At 43.9% G+C, this 14,205-nt stretch overlaps 1 protein-coding gene across 5 annotated transcripts in view; it reads right to left on the reverse strand.

Moving 5' to 3' along the window:
* LRRC3B (leucine rich repeat containing 3B) overlaps positions 1 to 14,205 on the reverse strand; it is a 93,321-nt gene that overhangs the window by 57,654 nt on the left and 21,462 nt on the right. Inside the window, exon 2 of one of the 5 annotated variants that reach the window (XM_067737325.1) lies at positions 10,994 to 11,305. The exons of 3 other annotated variants lie outside the window; for them this stretch is intronic. The gene's annotated coding sequence lies outside the window, so the exon portion shown is untranslated. The remainder of the gene's footprint in view (positions 1 to 10,993; positions 11,306 to 14,205) is intronic. One more of the 5 variants, XM_067737327.1, reaches the window with a different exon arrangement.

The following is a 14,205-nucleotide window of genomic DNA, read 5'->3' on the forward strand; positions in this document are numbered from 1 at the left end:
CCACCTGCCAATGCAGGGGACACGGGTTCGAGCCCTGGTCCAGGAAGATCCCACATGCCGCGGAGCAACTAATCCCGTGCGCCACAACTACTGAGCCTGCGCTCTACAGCCCACGAGCCACAACTTCTGAGCCCACATGCCACAACTACTGAAGCCCACGCACCTAGAGCCCATGCTCCACAACAAGAGAAGCCACCACAGTGAGAAGACTGTGCACCGCAACGAAGAGTAGGCTCCGCTCGCTGCAACTATAGTCCGCACACAGCAATGAAGACCCAACGCAGACAAAAATAAATAAATAAATGAATAAATAAATAAATAAATAAATAAGAAACTTGAATGTATCAGTCCCAAACTCCCAATTTATCCCGCTACCCACCACCTTTCCCCTTTGGTAACCATAAGTTTGTTTTCTAAGTCTGTGAGTCTGTTTCTGTTTTATAAATAAGTTCATTTGTATCATTTTTTAATTTTTTGAATTTAGATTCCCACTACTATATTCAAAATAGATAACCAGCAAGGATCTACTGTACAGCACAGGGAACTCTACTCAATATTCTGTAATCACCTAAATGGGAAAAGAATTTGAAAAAGAATAGATACATGTATATGTAAAACTGAATCTCTTTGCTGTACACCTGAAACTAACACAACATTGTTAATCAACTGTACTCCAATATACAAAAAAAAAAAACAAAAAAGACACACTATTTACATTTGACTTGTTTATAAAAAGAAAGAAACTTGGGTGTAATTCAGTGAGTATCAATTGGGCAGGGACTATACACACCTGGCATGATGGGAATTTCAAACATGGAGGTGATTCAGGCAGTTCCCTCAGAAGTTTATGGTCACTCATGGTGTGTGCTGAGACATCTATTTCGATTTTTTGAAAAAAATATTATTTTGTGCATAAATGTCCTACTTCATTCAGTCAGGTGGAGAGGATAAAGCAGGGAGTTTGGGTTCAGAAAGCCCTCTCCAAGTAAAATTGTCCCCAGTGATATCAAAAACAAAAATTTGACATGTAATGAGTTTCAAACACTTTTGCACAGGCTGCTGATTTGTATATGCTCTGGATCCCTATAAAGAAGGTAAGGTAAGTGCTTTTCCTTCTAACTTTACAGAAAAGGCTTCCCAGCTCAGAGACCTCAAATGAGTGAGTCATGCTTGCACGGCCACGGAGTAGTGGAAAAAGGAATATCAACTTGGATTCCATGTCCCAGTCTAGAACTTTGTCTGCTCTCCCATGCTAAGTCTTAAGTTGCTTATAAAGCATGCCCATATATTTTATTTAATGCTAATTTCGATCTTAAATTATCCTATGGAGTAGAAAGCAGCAGGGGACGGTGATTCTGATTTTCAGATGGAAAACTTATCGAGTGGCTCTACAATGGGCCATCAGGACTGAAACCTCAATCTTTGGATTCCTGACTGGGGAGCTTTCTTCTTCTTCCCTGGTATGAACACTCTCTAAAATCTATTTCCTCTTCTTCTTGCATACCTGGCTTGAGTACATTTCACAGTCTTCTTTGCAATTAGCGGTAGCCATGCAACTGAATTCTAGCCAATGAAATGGGAGTGCAAGGCATGTATGCCTCTTCCAAGGCTTGGTCCGTCAAAGTCTCCCAGGTACACACCTCTAAGCCTGCTCTGCTCCTGGCTGAGTGCAATGGAGACAACAGTGACAAACTTGGAAGCTATGTATTGATGATAACAGTGCCACAGTCCCTCTCGGTCCCTGCATGCGTGGAGCAAAGTCCCCTTCCCACCTCACCACCAGCCTCAAATTGCCCTCAAACTGGACAACCACGTGATTAAGAAATAAACTTTCACTGTGTTGAGTCATGACACGTTTTGGTGGATCAGTTATGGATTTTCTTGGCTGGGATACACAAGCTGTAGTGAATGCCAGCTCAGTGGGGCAGCAGCTCCGTGCCTTCTGCTCTACTTAAGAGACTATCAAATCCATCCCTGCTGTGACGCTTCAGGGCATTCGGGGATCCAAGCAAAGCAGGCAGAGCCATTTGGAGGAGGTGTAGAGAAGCAGAAGAGACCAGGCTGTGTGAACACACCTCGGTTTGAAGTCCTGCTCTATCATTTATTAGCTACGCAAATCCTGGCTGCTCCCATAGCCTCTCTGAGTCTTGGTTTCCTCATCTGTAACATAGCAATACTAAACAGCAATAATGTTATGGTGAATTTTAAGCTATGTCATGACTTAAGTGACATGCTCGGCACAGACCCTGGTACATAAAGGATATTTGGTCACCAGGAGGCATTATTCATCTTCAACTTGTGCACTGCTGAGCTCTTCTGTCACCACAACACCAGTAGAATTGTAGCTGAGGGTAATGTGGGTGGCTAATGGTGGAGAAGTAGAGACTGCAGCTCTTCATTTGTTATTCTAAAGAGGACACAGCTACCAAAGACAGGACAATTAAAAAGGTAAAGGTAAGTGCTGTTGATGCCACTGGGACAGATGAGTTAGTGAAATGAGCAGAAGCGTTTTTGTCTCCAGTACTACCGGCTTCCACTAATAATTCTAGGTCACCGTGCAAAGTAAGATCTACGATCAGCAAAATGGCTTATTCACGTCACCGTAGGGGGCTGTGGATTGGGTTTTACTAATAGTCTACGTAATCAAAGCAGCATGTAACCCAAATACAGACATGATTACACCTCTCAGAGTCCTTAAGAGAACGCCAGAGGGTTAGAGAGAATTACATCTCCGTATCTCTTGGCCCCTGACTTTAAAGATAGGGTCATAATATTTGTTCTGTGACTGCAGGCTTATTTCTTTCATTACTTTCTTTGGCTAGTCATTTCAAAACTTTACTTTGGAAAATTCCCATTTACCCTAGTGCTTCGTGACCATCTCTCACGCACATATGGACACAACAATTTTCCCATTGTTTCAAACCTAATCCAACCATCACCAAAATAAAATGTGCCCATAAAAAACAAGAGCCATGCAGTACACGGTTTTCAAATTCCATGACATTTCAAATTCTTACGTTACTCAATATTGCATTTTAAAAATGACACTCTCTAAATCCAAGTATGTCGAGTTAAATTACATGTTACCAGCTCAGTTCATTCACAGTGAGAACAAGTACATTCTTCCTGGGATTATCAAACCATTGCGAGCTGCCTTTTCTGCAGGCAGAATAAAAGGGGATGATTAGATCTGAAAGCACTTTCAGAGATTTGCTGTTGTGATTTTTACCATGTTTCTCAGCCAACCCCTTGTAGGTACCTCAGCATTCAAGCTGACACACGGCAGGCTCTGCATTCTCCGGGGCAACACTGACGAAATGCCCATCACCCCGGGCAGAGTCAACAAGGGTCATTGGCCAAAGCCCGGCTGTGTCTGTCCCTGAGCTGTCTCACTCCCAGCCCCGCCCCTCCATCCTCACTGCCACCACCCCACTCAGGGCTACTCCATCTTTAACACCGCTTGCAAATCTCCTCTTGCAAAGAGTTAAAGGTGTTAAAGACAGAATCATTGGCAGGTGATGGTATCCAACATGAAACAACTTTATTTTTATGGTACTGGTCCCTAAGGTTAAACTTCTACGTATGAATAGTGATACCAGTTTTCCACTAAGATGGTATCAGCCTCGCATCCAACCCCCTTTCCAGCATATTCTGAGGCTCCCCGACATTCTCCCCTGCTCTTCCTTTACGCTTCCATGCTCTGGCCAACAGGAACTTCACACCGGCCCACTACCTGCTTTCTTATTCCTGTTTTTGCCCAGGTTGTACCTTCCACCTAGCATCCCCTCCTTACTCCCTGCCAAAGAAGTCTTTGCTATGTCTCTTTGAAATACTCCTTGAGCTACCTGCATTTCTCATGAGCATTATTATACCTTACTTTTTTTATAGCCATGTATCAGAACCACCTGGGAGATATTTTAAACTACTGACGCCTTAGCGCCGGCCTTAGAAATCCTGGTTTCTAGAGTAGAGCTCAGGCCTTGGAGGACTGTAGAACCTCTGCAGGAGACTCCAGTCTGCAGCAAAGTCTGAGAACCATTGCCATAGACACTTGTGATCTTCTCCAGGCCCCCTGCAACCGGATGGTCAGTCTCATATTTGCTCACCTTGTAATGGATGGAATGGCCGAGAAAGGCTTGAGCATTCATTCCAGTGTCCTGAAGCCATCTGGGCCTGGGCTTGCTAAGTCCTCCCTGGTCTGGCTCCAGGACACCCAAATCTCTGATGGCTTTTCAATCATGCCTCTATTACATGATTGCACACATTATTAAAAACAGCCCACCAGGAACAGGAAGGCAGCACAATTCAGCCAAGCATTGGACTGCTTCCACATCTAGGAAAAGTATCATGCAGGCTATTTTAGGTTGTTAATTTAGGTTGGAAAAACCAATAGCCATCTGGGGCCACCAAGTATGGACCCTAAAATGTTTTCTCTCCGATTTCCACATGATATAATTCACCTCTATAAACTAAATGCTATCGATTAGAGAAAGCATTGTTTTCAATACGGCGTCTCTCAGTGTGGCTGTGCCTGACTCCCTCAGTGCATACAGGTGGGGACAGTCCGTTCTCCGGAAGCGACAGTTCAGAATGAGTTTAAATGGGGGCCATTATAAGTCATGGTAAAGTCTAACACCGGGCCGCGAGTTGCAACCAGAGAAATGATTTAAGAGCCTAAAATACCCAACATGATCGAGAGCTCTCACAATCTCTGCCAGACTTCGGGTTATCTTCCTGCTGTTTAAAAGACACTGTCAGCTTTTTTTCTGTGAGTTCTTCTGACAGTTCACAGGTTTCGCTTTATACTCCATCTCTCTCAGCCTCCCAGGTTCTGAAATCAGTGAGAAATGGCATGTCTGTTTCTCCTAAAACATTATTAATGACAGACCAAGGTCTGCAACACCTGAACTCACATGTATATCCAAGTACACATCTTGGAGAATATTTTAAATCATTCTTTGCCATTTTCATTACTCTGCCTGCAGAAAAATGCCAGACATCCTGCATTTCACGGAGAAGCTGTCCAGATAGAGACTGTGGCTAGTACAAGTCAGCCGAGCTAAGTGTCAGGGAGACGCAAGTCATTTTCCTTTCATTAATTCCCACTAATATCTTCTCCTCGCCTCATTCTTCTCTGTCCCCACCTACGTTCCATGTTTTGTATTCAGTCTTTTAGGCCCTTTTGTTCTCTCTTCCTTAGAATCTTCTCTGACACCTCCTTCATTCTTTAATCTCACAAGCTCAGCCTCTGGTTTGGGGGAGACCTCTCCTCAAGTGTGAATCTACCAGGGATGCTCTCACCCCTTCAGTTCATCCTTGGCCCCGGTGATGCCTTGCTTGTACTGGTAGCCGTGGAAACAATCCCATCTGGAAACAGATCCTAGCACATTAAAGATAGAAGCATATGCCATAATAAAAGCGGGAGTGCATATGTACAACGACTGGAAAGGAAAAGGTCCAGAAGAAATGGAAAATCTTTTGTAGTGCTGTGTGCAGATGCTTTGCTTACTTTCCCTAGTGTTGCTATCACTTTGTTAGTAGAATTTTCAACTTTGGAATTAAAAAAAGCATGCACTTTTGAAAAAAGTGACTTATCTCTCAAACATTTATAGAGTGTTAAAAAAAAAAAAGCAGGGCTCTAGGGTGAGGAATTCAAAGAGTGAGACAGAAAATAACGAGAACTTCTGCAGAGGCAGACTTCACTTAGTACGTGGATGCTCGAAAACGGCCCGTCTTCCTTGCGCACAATGACTCTCTGGAATCAAGGCTTCGTTACACATCCTTCCCCAGAGGACCGTCTTCTGTATTCTTGCAGGATTGGAGCTGACACCGCTCTCCCACCTCTCTGAAGCCTTGCACTACGCTCCCCGGCTCTGCTGTGCTCTTCCTTTTGCTTCTCTCTTCCGCCCCACTTCCCAGCTGTGCGGTGATGCGCTGACACCTAACACTTCGCGGTAGCATATGCTGGCGGGAGCCGGTGCCAGAGCAGCAGAGGCTGTGAGAGATGGAGAGGATCCTGCAAAGGGCCGGGCTCTGCCTCGCGGGCCCCAGCTGCTCTTCCTTCCTGGTCCCTGGTCCTGGGGACGTGGGGACGGGGCAGGCCCAGATGACCACACTGGTGGCGTCATTTTCTCATCTATACAATGGCTTTTTGAGAATTCATTGAGATAAGACATTTTAAAGGGCCTAATTATAGTACATTGTCAATATATGGTCATTTTTATTATACCACTACGTTCCGAGTTAGGTTTACAGGTTAAACGGATGTGGAGGGAAGCTGAGGCAATTTTCCACCTACCTCAAGAAAACCACGTTCTTTAAGATCGGCAAAAGGTACTTCTGGAACCCGTCTGAAGGTCTGTCCATTCTCCCCACTTCAGATGGGCTCCGGAGAGAAGAAAATAAACGAAAGGCCTCTGTGGGATTTATTCTGACACTTCTCTCATTCGTTCATTTATTCATTCACTCAGCAAATATGGATTGAGCATCGATCACACGCCAGACCATCTGACAGGCGCCTGGGATACTGCATCGATAAAACAAATTTCCTGACCCTATGGAACCTGAGACTAGCAGAGGCGACAATACTAACAAGTGAACACACACACACACACACACACACACACACTCATGTATAATATATCAGGAGGTGATAAGTGCTATGGAGAAAAACTCACGGGGATAAGAATGCTAGAGATCGGGCAGGAGAGGGTAGAGGAGTGAGCACATCTTGCAGATGCTGGATAGAAAAAGCCTCTCTGACATTTGTGTAGAGCCTTCTCTGGAGACCTCTTTGGAAAACGTTCTCAGTAAAAGGAGCACAACTGATACACAGAAATTCTTATAGTACTCTCAGGGTAATTCGTTTTTAACATACCCCTCCTCTATCTGAAAAAGTGATTTTCAGTGATAGTCATGAAATGCGCCCTCACCAAACGAAATCACATACGTGAAGTATTCAAATGATAAACACAAATAAAAACCTCAGAGAATGACAGAATTGTGGCCTCAGAGAATGACAGAATGCATGTAACTCAAGGTTTATTCATTTTTATAATCATTGTGTTCTTGTGGCTTATTCCAAAGCTACTATTTAAATGCAAGAATATCAAAGGTTCTGGAGACCTGAGCTGTGCCTGAGCAGGAGAAAGGTCCCAGAACGGGTGTGTCCTGGGACACACGGGATGATTGGGAGAGCGGTCTGCGTAGCCGGGACTTCTCCCCTGGAATTAACTTCCGCGTAGACTACAGCTTTTATTAAATAATAATAACAATGTGCTAATTTGGAGCTTACGTATATTATTAAAATTTAACAGTAGCCACAACAACACATATTTTGGGGAAGAAAGAGTATTTTATCACTGACATTATTTAGATACGCTAGTGTTTGGTGATGAGAAGAAACAAAACAACTGAGTCCATTTCACATTAGTTTTAAATTCTCTATGTGCCTGCTATTATTACCTGCCCCCAGGATGTGCCACTCCCACTGCCCCCCTAGAGATGCCACCGACGGGCTGAGATGCGTGACCCCTCTCTCATTTCCAGATCTAGCAGGATCCCTTCTTCCAAATACGTTTCACACTTTCCTTGATGGACCTTTCAGAACCTGGAATACAGCAGCCCGCATCCTGCAAGTAAAGTGATCTGACATGGTTGTTGAAGCTCAACAGAAAAGCTCATTGGACTCCTTCAAAATGGAAGCCACCCAGCCTTCCTGTTTATTAGAAAGAGCATTACCTCACTTTTGAGAGCAAATAACAGATATTACTGAATACTTACAATGTGTAAGTTGGTGAGATAGGCAGTGAATGGGGGTACACAAAGTTATGAGACGTGGTCTGGGACCCTAAGACATATATAGTCTTGGACACAGCTTATGAAAGGCGAAAAACATAGAGCAAATAAATTCAAGACATGGAAGTTTATTTAAAAGGAGGGATTACTTTAATCAGGGGTGGGGAAGGAAAACTTCTGCATTAGTGTTTGACTCAGGTCTCAAAAGGATGCAATGGCTTTGGATAAGTAAAGAGGAAGAGGAGAGAGAAGATGCAGAGTGTGTTACAGTCAAATGACAGTTTGGATGACGGTCCAACGTGAGATGCACCATGAAATATATCAGGAGGGTAAAATAGGGCCACGGGGGCCTCGAATGCCGGGTTTAGGAATCTGACGTTATAGACGACTGAGAGTCATTAAATGCTTTAAGCAAAGAGGTAACCCACTCAAAATGGTATTTTAAAAAAAAAAACGAATCTGGTGAAAATATAAAGTAAGAACTGAGCTGAGGAAGGGGGTAAAGAAGGAGCAAATTTGCATACATAAAGGCAAAAAGTGATAAAGGCCCAAACTGAGGAAATCCTCCTTCAAATAGAATGGAAATGTATGACATTAGACAAGGGATCAAACACCACAGATTCAAACTCAGAGTCTGAATTTATTTTTAATTTGGAGACCATGAAGATACGGGTATGGGGAAAATAGTCCCACAACTGGCATCTAGGAAAGTTCCTTTCGATTCGTTGATGCAGTATTCTGAATCAAAGATGAAATGTTCTGACCTAAAGGCTCCCGAAGAAGCAATACAGAGAAGTCTGAGGAACAAAGAATTTTCTTTGAGCGTTAGAGCTCAAATGTTAGTTTCTCCACAAAAGCCAGTAAAAAGCTTTCCATCCTCCAAAACAAGCAAACAAGCAAAAGGATCACTTACATAGTGTTCAGGAACATTCTGTCTGGTGGTTGGCCTCACCCAAGACAACCTGGCCTAGAGTCAGATGATGTGAAACCTTTAGTCCCTTAGGAATTTAGGATCTACCTTCTGTTTCTAATTCTTTCCTTGAAAACATACGTAACTTCAATTGAAAAAAGAGGTGTGTTTTAATCCTCTGAATGAGCCGTATTTCAGAGCTGTTTTAATTTGTGATGCCTTCTGTGCTAATTAATTCAACTCTCCTCTTTAAAACTCCATATAAGAATCCTTAAGTTCTCCAGAAGAGAAAAGTGCCCCATTCTTATTTATGAGTTGACTTAAGGGAGGAATGTAAATTTAAGAGTTTATAAAGTTTATAAACTATATTTATCTTTATTACAGATAATTTGCTGATTTTAAGGCATAGTCCATGTTAGAAATTCGGTGTTGCCGTGGCCATGACCTTCAACGCCTCTGGATTCTCTTAGCTTCTCATTAACACTAGCAGTCTACCTGTCTAATGGTATAATGTTTGTAAGACAAAATCTATAAACTGTAATAGTCTTAGCCTCTACTTAGGAGGAGATGAAAGCGTGGTTCTTGTCAAGCAAATTTAAAGGTTCGAGTATTTATTTCTAGATACTGATAAAAAATTTAGTCACTTCTCCTACGCTCAGTTATTTATTACAGATAAGTTAGGCTCGAGATGTTGTTAAAATGAAGTTCAATTCTAAGAACAGATATTGTCCATTCTTCAAGTTTACTCATTGTATAGGGAAAATCGATGAAAGTGTTCAAAGGGTACAAACTTCCAGTTATAAGATGAAAACATTCTGGGGATGTAACGTGCAGCTGTGACTATAGTTAACAATACTGTATTGTATACTTAAAAGTTGCTAAGACAGTAGATCTTAAAAGTTCTCAAACAAATTTTTATAAATATATGAAGTGATGACTGTGTTAAAGAAACTTGCTGTGGTAATCATTTCACAATGTGTACATATATTGAATCATTATAATGTACACCTTAAACTTACACAATGTTATATGTCAGTTATATCTCAATAAAGCTAGGGAAATTTTTGCTTAAAAAAGAAATTTCGTGTTGCATTGTTCATTCTAATTAAAAATTAAAAAGAATATAATTAAAATTTTTTGCATCAAGCCTCAACATCCTTGTGCTATATACTTTTTTTTTTTTCAGTAGATATGGACATTTATGTGAGGAGTTTGACAAAGAAACTGCATGCCCCAGGAGGTGGACAGGATCTGGTCCTCTGGGGAGGGGAGAGGAACAGAGTGGATGTGCAATTTCCTTTTCTGACCCAGTTAACCAAAATCCTTACACTTCAATAAAGAGGGAGACTATCCATCTTGAGAGCCACAGATAAAGTCATTTTTTTCCCAAATTCAAGGTCTGTTTTCATTTTCTTAAACTAGAGATTCCAATTTCCACCGAAACTTGAATCCCTTTTCATTTCCTGGAAAACCTGAGAGGGAGTGGAGAGAGGAAAAGGCACAGGACCCTTGCATACTGTGTCTACAACGAGGTGGCCAAGAGGGCTCTGGCCATCCAAAATCAGCGCTGTTCACTGCCTGACCCAGTCTCTCTCAGGATGATTGTCACACTTCCAGAAAAACACATCTTTCTAAATATGAATCATGGATTGATATTTCGGAAACCCCCTTCTTTTCGTTCCACAATTTAAATGAAGCTCTTTCAAAGCCAAAATACTGCATCTTTTTTTTTAAAACATCTTTATTGGAGTAGAATTGCTTTACAATGGTGCGTTAGCTTCTGCTGTATAACAAAGTGAATCAGCTATACGTATACATATATCCCCATATCTCCATCATCTTGAGTCTCCCTCCCACCCTCCCTATCCCACCCCTCTAGGTGGTCACAAAGCACCGAGCTGATCTCCCCATGTTATGAGGCTGCTTCCCACTAGCTATCTATTTTACATTTGGTAGTGTATATATGTCCATGCCACTCTCTCACTTTGTCTCGAGGTGGATGGACCTAGAGTCTGTCATACAGAGTGAAGTAAGTCAGAAAGAGAAAAACAAATACCGTATGCTAACACATATATATGGAATCTAAATACTACATCTTGATTGAAGCCTGAAAAGGTTATAAATGGTAAAGGTTGAAAATTTCCCACAAAGGTAGGTAGATGTGGGAAAAAAAGTCCTTACATTGCACCCAGGCAGGATGTGCTTAGAGGCTCATGATCAGTGCTGCCCTCCTGGATCACAGAACTGCTGTCTTGAAGGAACGTGAGGAACAAGGGCTGTGCTCACCTCTGAGCTGAAATCTGTGCATTTGTCTCCTCCTCCCCAAACCAGGCACAGGATGCCGTGATCTTGAAGCCAAACTTGGCACAGGGCAGCTGTGTGGAGTTTGAATGCTGGGCATCACTGCAATGCTGCAGGCTCTGCGTGCTCTCCGGCACCGAAGCTGCACCTGGGAACGGTTTGCTGATGACCAATTTCCAAGCCGAAGAATTTTTCCTCTTGCTTCAAATTCCTCCGAGTTTCATTTGAAACTCCTGCTAATGAGATGTATCAGGAGTTAAGGCATGTGTCAGAAATGCCAGGTCTTTACAGAACATGCTGCAAGAATATGAAGAGTATGCCTTAGTTTGGGGCAATGGGAAAGGGGTGCTTCCATGGCAGGGAAGACTGAACGATGTGTTATTTGCATAGAGTTTTATAACTTCTAAAGTCCTCTCAGAAACCTCGCACCATCTGACCTTCAGACCGGCTCCACGAGGCCCCTCCACCTCGCAAGGAGTCCCCCGTAACTCCCATGCAACTAATATTTAGTGAGCAACTAGTATATGCCGGGGGCTGGTGCACCCACGGTAGTCAAGGCCACTGCTCCCACAGAGCTCAGGGTGGAAAGATCATCAAAACCAGCAAAGGAAGCATCAAGATAACTCAGGAGAGGGAGAGAAGCCACAAGGAAAACCCATCAGGGTAATGTGTTGGTGTGATCGAGGATGGGAGCTGCTCTGAGCGGTGACGTCTGAGTTGAGAGCTAAGCATGAGAAGCAGCCACGGGTGAGCTGGGGGACCCAGGGAGCAGCATCAAGTGCAAACTCAGCAGGTTTGGAGCAGGAACATGCTCAGCGTCTCCGACAAACAGAACGAAGGCCAGCAGACTGGCCGGGGCTGAGCGGCTGGATGGTGAAAGGTGGGTGGGAGCGTGAGCCACCAGGCATAAAGAAACAAGACGGGGGCTTCCCTGGTGGCGCAGCGGTTGAGAGTCCGCCTGCCGATGCAGGGGACGCGGGTTCGTGCCCCGGTCCGGGAAGATCCCACGTGCCGCGGAGCGGCTGGGCCCGTGAGCCATGGCCGCTGAGCCTGTGCGTCTGGAGCCTGTGCTCCGCAACGGGAGAGGCCACGGCAGTGAGAAGCCCGCGTACCGCAAAAAAACAAAAACAAAAACAAAAAAAAAAAGAAACAAGACGGGGGGGAAGGAGGAAAGCAGGTTCATGTCTACAGAGTGTTTACTCTGGGCCAGGCCTCGATCCAAGTTCACAATTGTAAGTGGAGGGGCTGGACCTCGGACGAGGCTCTCGGACTCTAGATCCTTTATGTGTTGCGCTATGGCCCCCACCCTGCCATCCGGAAGGCCAGCTCTGGTTCACCTAGGTGGAAACGGGAAATAAAGGAACACAGATATCTTGAATCCTACGTAGGATCTTTTCTACCTGCCAGACTGTCTCCTGAGTGCTTTTATATGAGGGACATAATTTTGGCCTGAATTTTAAAAATTGGAATTTCTCTAATGCTTAGGAATACTGTCTTCACTTCCTGTCCTTGGCGGCCTCCGGGCTAGAGAATCAGCTGACTGATTCTATGCTCTGGGATAAATTCAAGCACTGCAGATAGAATATAATTATCAGATGAAACTGAAAAGGTGGCTGAAAAGGAAAAAATAAAACATATTTAATGCTTCCAGGAAATGAATCTCAATGGATCTTGCTTGGTGCTACAAGGAGAATGTCATAGAGTTCTTTCCTCCACCCTCCTTTACGCAAGTTTGAATAATCTCTCTGTCACCGCTTTTACATGAACTTGAATTGCTTTAGAAACCTGTCATAGTGAATTAGCAAAAGCAGATAGTAATTCAGAGGGGTGCCAGTGCGTCGTTCCTGAAAACTGCTGGTTGGAAGACTTCCTGCAGCATTATTCGGAGACAATAACTCACTTTCATCACCATGTGTCAGTGTGAGCAAACGATGGGCTTTCTGTGGTTTTTAGATTTAACTTTCTTAAAAGTCCATCATAAAGATGAAAAGTGCACGGAGAACATCCGCCTTCATCAAACAAGAGAACGAGGAAACGAGCACACCCTGCAGTCACTTGGCGTGGATAAACCAGACGCACAGACCCCATGGCAGCCCGGCAGGCACTCAGGTTTCAGAAGATCCTTGACTTTGACATCAAGGGCAAACTTGAAGGCTGGCGGAATGAGGAGTCAGTAACAGAGACATGTAAAGTAAAACATTCTTCCTCGTGAGCTTGATGATGGGTCACCTCCTCGGAGAAGCCTTCACGTCATGACTATCCTGTCGCACCTGCCTCATCACTCTCTGTCCTGTTACCCTCATGATTTTCTTTTTCTTTACAAGACTTAGCAATTTTTGAAATCACCCAGTCCATCTCATTCCTTGCTTAGCTACTTCTATCCCTCCCACCCAGAGCACAATTTCCATGAGAAGCAGGATCTCAAAGGTCTTCCGTGAGCCCCGAGGAACAATGCCTGGTGCGTGGAAGTCCTTGATGAGTATCTAGTGAAGGACTTCTGAATGCACAGAATTCTTATTACACCAGAGGCTATCCTGTACGTAACAGTGTTGTTTGATCAGCGGTCATAGCAAAGCCTGTGCAAACCAGAATCCAGGCAGTCACCGTGAACCACCTTGGCTCTGCTGGTCAGAGACCGACTATGGCTAACGGTTACTTGGAGGAGGGAGTCTTAGCTGTGGAGCAGCTGTATGTCTATGCACTATGAAAGCACGTGCCTTAGTGAAACCGTGCACAAGCCCCTGTTTCCCTGTCTTTTGAAGTAAAAGGCTGAATCGAGAGTTAATGATGGGAAACGTGAAGATGGAGAAACAAAGAATAGCTGTTGGGCTGGGGAACTGGTAACACTTTAGACTATAAATCCGCCACACAGCAGAGTCACCGAACTCCCAGTTCCCTGAAAGCTATAGATAAAGGCCTGACACGCCTTCCTAAGTTGTTTGTACAGGAAGCAGAACCCACCAGATGAAAACTGCTGACTGCAAGGACAGAGACCCCAGACTGGTTGAAACCAGAAGGTCAATGATTCTTGAAACTTCACCTTGATGCCAACCAGTCTGAGAACCGGGCACAAGCTAATCACGCACCTACAGCCCCCTCCCTTCCAATGCCTTTAAAATCCCTTCCGTGAAAGCCACTGGGGAGCTCGGGTCTTTTGAACAAGAGCTGCCTGTTCTCCTTGCTTGGTGCCTGCAATA

This window comes from Pseudorca crassidens, chromosome 5 (assembly GCF_039906515.1).
Source record: "Pseudorca crassidens isolate mPseCra1 chromosome 5, mPseCra1.hap1, whole genome shotgun sequence".
Classification (NCBI taxonomy): domain Eukaryota; kingdom Metazoa; phylum Chordata; class Mammalia; order Artiodactyla; family Delphinidae; genus Pseudorca; species Pseudorca crassidens.